This window comes from Podarcis melisellensis, assembly GCF_964234715.1.
Source record: "Podarcis melisellensis genome assembly, chromosome: 6".
NCBI lineage: Eukaryota > Metazoa > Chordata > Lepidosauria > Squamata > Lacertidae > Podarcis > Podarcis melisellensis.
In genome coordinates, this window is record NC_138538.1 from 14,637,606 (window position 1) to 14,642,855 (window position 5,250).

At 39.2% G+C, this 5,250-nt stretch overlaps 1 long non-coding RNA gene across 1 annotated transcript; it reads left to right on the forward strand.

Annotated features, from left to right (window-relative positions):
- Positions 1–146: 146 nt before the first annotated feature.
- LOC309373241 lies at positions 147–2,608 on the forward strand. The gene is made up of 3 exons (XR_014169892.1): positions 147–696; positions 922–1,774; positions 2,432–2,608. It is a non-coding gene; the product is annotated as an uncharacterized lncRNA (long non-coding RNA).
- Positions 2,609–5,250: the final 2,642 nt, after the last annotated feature.

Sequence of the window (5,250 nt, forward strand, 5' to 3'; positions counted from 1 at the left end):
AGATATTTTGGCGCGCGGTTGGGGGGGGGGAGAGAATGAGGTAGCGCGCACACCTGTCCTGCAAAGACGGTTTTGTGTCAGTCTTCAGCTGGACTGAGCCAGACAACCAATCAAATTAGGAGATATAGGCGGGCTCTCCTCTCTCTCTCACACACACACATACACCGAGTTGAAGGGAGGGATGAAGATCTGAGGGAGGTTATGAGGGGAAAGTTGCCACGAGGATGCCTTTTTTTAAAACAACAACAACAACTGGGGAGGAAATACAGCTTCGAGAGAGTTCCCGAGGGAAAGCTGCCACGAGTACCCAGTTTTTAATATAAAAACAAACAGATAAAAGATACTAGGGTTGCTAGTTGTTGCACTAAATGATTTACTGAGGAAACGTTTTGACTGGATGGAAACAAACTTCACGGTTTCGTTGTTTGTTTTTGTTTTAAAAACGGTCTCCCATCTGCCTCGGCCACAGATAAACAGAAAGTCAACTCCAGGGACGACTTGTTTAGCAGATTTGTATTAGTGTTAGAAAAAATACAAACAGGGGAAAGGAGGGAGAGGTGATTATTACTAGCTGCACAATCCTAATAGGAAACCCTACTGAATTCCATGGGGCTTATTCCCAGTTTAGGGCAGCCCAAGAAAGCTCCTATTATGGAAAACTTGAGATTGAAGCAGTGCTTTTGTTCCTTAAAAAATGTTTAGGTGTACAGTGGTACCTCGGGTTAAGTACTTAGTTCGTTCCAGAGGTCTGTTCTTAAACTGAAACTGTTCTTAACCTGAAGCACCACTTTAGCTAATGGGGCCTTCTCCCACCGTGCTGCTGTAGCCCGATTTCTGTTCTCATTCTGAAGCAAAGTTCTTAACCTGAAGCACTATTTCTGGGTTAGCAGAGTCTGTAACCTGAAGCGTATGTAACCCGAGGTGCCACTGTACTCTCATTTTGACTCAAGAAAATCACCATTTTGTAGTTCAAATTGGGAAAAATAAATGCAGTAAATGGACAAAAGTACAAAGATTCACAAAATGTTTAGGGGTATGCGTACCCCTGCGTACCCCAGAAAAAAAGCACCGGATTAAAGTATTATATAGACTAAAGATGATGGTGCTGCTCGAAATTTGTCACACATATTTCCCATCCCTCTGTCCGTGTATAAATGCCAACTGAAGCATCCGATGAAGTGAAAACTAGTCCACAAAAACCCACATACTAAACTGGGCAAAAGCATTGCCCCTACCCTAAATTGTTTGCATCCCTGACATCCTTCTGCTCTTTGTGATGACTAGGCTACCATTATTTCTAGAGGGATAACCATATAGAATTGTAGAATTGGAAGGGACCCATCTGTTGGTGCAAAAGTAAGATTCTTGTGGCACCTGCAATACTTAAATACATATTACCGGTATAGTGGCATAAGCTTACTTATTCTACCACTGGTCCCAGTTGTCCTGCAACTGAGAACATCCCAGTTGCTATTGAATGTTAAATTGTGATAAGAAAAAAGCCAATATGTCAAGGGGTGCAGAAAATGTTAATGCTGTGATCCTAAGCACACTTACCTATGTGAGGTACAGTATATGCAGAGTCTCAGCCTATAAAGTAGATAAATACAGGGGAAAGTAAGGGGCCAGTCTTCACAATGGGAAACTCCCAAATCATGACAACATAGTATTTAGCAAAATATGGTGAATCTAGCCTAGGACCCAAGAGGTGTATGCATGTGGCTCAAATACAGTGCATGGGTTAGTACTGTATAATTCTCCTAATTTTGTTGTTGTTGTTGTTTAGTCGTTTAGTCGTGTCCGACTCTTCGTGACCCCATGGACCAGAGAACACCAGGCACTCCTGTCTTCCACTGCCTCCCGCAGTTTGGTCAGACTCATGTTTGTAGCTTCGAGAACACTGTCCAACCATCTCATCCTCTGTCGTCCCCTTCTCCTTGTGCCCTCCATCTTTCCCAACATCAGGGTCTTCTCCAGGGAGTCTTCTCTTCTCATGAGGTGGCCAAAGTACTGGAGCCTCAGCTTCACAATCTGTCCTTCCAGTGAGCACTCAGGGTTGATTTCCTTCAGTATGGAGAGGTTTGATCTTCTTGCAGTCCATGGGACTCTCAAGAGTCTCCTCCAGCACCATAATTCAAAAGCATCAAATCTTCGGTGATCGGCCTTCTTTATGGTCCAGCTCTCACTTCCATACATCACTACTGGGAAAACCATAGCTTTAACTATACGAACCTTTGTTGGCAAGGTGATGTCTCTACTTCTCAAGATGCTGTCTAGGCCTGTCATTGCCCTTCTCCCAAGAAGCAGGCGTCTTTTAATTTCGTGGCTGCTGTCACCATCTGCAGTGATCATTGAGCCCAAGAAAGTAAAATCTCTCACTACCTCCATTTCTTCCCCTTCTATTTGCCAGGAGGTGATGGGACCAGGCCAGGAGTATAGTAAATCACTAGAGCTTACAATGTCCAGAAGCTTTTTGAAAAAGATACTTTCCTTTTTTCTTGTTGTTGTTATCTACAAAATCTTTGTGAAGGAGAGCTTCAAAAAAAGTATCCACAAAGGCAAACAATCCTACCCACATAAGAATTTTGGGTGCTGTGTTTTGAAAATTTGTGTTCAAAATTAGCAAGTTGTTACAGAATTTAGTTGATACTCCCCATGTGGCATCATAATTGCTCACATTAAAAACTTTGCTAGTGTTTGCAATGGCCAGCAGCAGTTGCTGTGAGGCAATGCCACAAAAACTTATCTGTATAGTGCTGAAGTTCACTTGGATAGAGGTAGGGCAGAACGGCATTGAGGTCAAGGTGACTAGCCAAAGGTTACCTGGTGAGATTCATGTCTTGAGTCCTGATTTTAACCCTAGTCTCCTAGGACATACCAGTGGCAGATCTTGGTGTCTCAAATTTCACTGGTGCCATGTGCAATACCAAAATTTGGTGTCCCTCTGCCTCTCACCTTCCATTCAAGATTATAGTTGTGGTGTCCCCTGCAGCACCCTTGAGGCTCTGTGCCCAGTGCAGCCGAACCAGTCATGCTACCCTAAATTCACCTCTGCTACCACCTGCAAAACCTGCTATTTTTGTAAATGCTGTGAACCAGTTTTGAGTGGATTCCTGAGTTCCTTTCACAAAAATTACAATGATAGATAGAAATTTGGGGCAGCATTGGATCCATGCCACAGGTTTGCCAGCAATTTGCCATGCAGGGGCAGAATAATTTCCTGTTGATTTCTACCTTTGGGTCTACACCATGGACATAAAGTTCACGACATTGTTTTCACCAATTAGCCTCAACTGAATTATATGAAATTTGAGATTTAGCCCACCATGATAGTGGTAACACAAATCTAAGTTTTTCATTTTAGTAAAGCCTCAGGCTCCAACATGAAAGAAACTGGTGCAATTATCAAAGAAACAACAAAAGAAGAGGGAATTAACAAATCCTTTTAAATAACACACCTTTTTTTGCCTTCAGGTATATTGAGATCAAATGGAAAATACTTATGCAAACCCCTGTGGCTCTTTTTAAGAACTCCATATCAAGCATCTGTGTTTCAAGGTTTATTTGATACACAGGCTGACAAGTATATGTCAGGACTTTAAATAACATTTGCAAATGAAATTGTGCACTATAGTAAGATATTTTAAAGACTCCTTTTATTTCAATGCAGCATCAAATATCCACTTCAATTAGGCTTGACTCCAAAATTGAATATCATTTCCTACATTACTCTTATTGAAAGAAATAATGATAATTTAGTATTTAAATTGCCCTTCTAGCTAAACTCAAGTACTGTATCAGAATGTTCTCAGTGAAATGGTCACCATTTGGCAAGTTCCCAACATTAGTCAATTAAATGTAGGTTGTGCTTATAAGTATTATAATTAAAAAACAAAAACAAAACACGTGGATAGCCTACCAATGTTGTATCAGATGAAATGCCTCAGTGTACAAACAAATTTATCATCTTCATCTTCTGTGCTAATTATTTAATGTTCTAAAGACAAGTGGTTACTTCCACATGCAGCGTGTGATGCAGTGAATTACACACATTAAAAATTTTAACTATGCTCATAATGATTTCATAATCCTTAAAAAAGTAACTTTTAACTCCACATTATACTGGTTCAATAGTTACAAAACATTCAGATTTATTATATTCATAATTATGGGTTTAGTTTTTTCAAAGAATCTTATTGGATAATACATATTGCCTCATATTAGACAATGCCACCTATTTCACTTCCTCTAAAAGGAGCAGGTTATTTTCCTACTAAGAAAGTCTCTAGAATAAATTATAGCAATTTGGGTAACATATAGGAATCCAGTTGCTTTTGTTAACAGAATGAATGAATGAATCAATTTATGTCAGTCACTGACCAGAGTGTTAATAGAAATGTGAAGTAGTTGAAAGACAATATAATTGGCAACAAGAATTTTCTGGATCTCTTATTGTATCACTTCTCAGTTTCTCATGGCTGTGAGAAAATGTTGAAGAAAAATGTATTCTATGCACCAGCAGATTTGACTATGAACAAGAGCTGAGTATGGGAACCAGACCTATCACCTGCTGCTTACATGGAAAGATGTTGATCTTTTTTAATGAACAGGGCCTCTAGTATAGAAATAGGAGATGAAAAGTCATTCACAGCAAAGAGCATAAAGAGGGCATATCCTTTCTGATTTGACATGCCTTGCTTAAAGAATAAAATCCAATACGTTTTTAGCTTACATAACGTTTGAATGAGAAACACCTGCAGGTAATTTAGTATCATGGCAGCCAGGCCAGTACAATAGAGGGATTTTATTTTCTGACCATTGTTCTTTGTTTTGACTCTTTCAGCCACATATAAATCTAACAGATCCTTTATTTAGTGAGAAGGAAGCTTATGCCTAATCTCTGTCACAATACCTTTGGAATCTAACATTGAAGATATTTATACTTTTTCTAGCATGAGATAGGAGACTGTAACACCAAGCAACTATCATAAAGTGTTCATCACACTTATATAATTGCAAAATTGTTTTCTGGGTTTTAAAGCTTGTATCTTTTGTATTTTATTTTAACTTTATTGTTGTAAACTGCTTCAGTTCTTCTGAGTGAATGTTACGGTATGTGAATGATGTGGTTTTAGGAAAGAACTGATATTTTTATTTGTTATGTTTAGTATTTATTTCATGTGCATATTTTTGAACTCTGAAAACAAATATTAAAAACCACCAGTGGGCGCACTCACACATGCTGTGCAC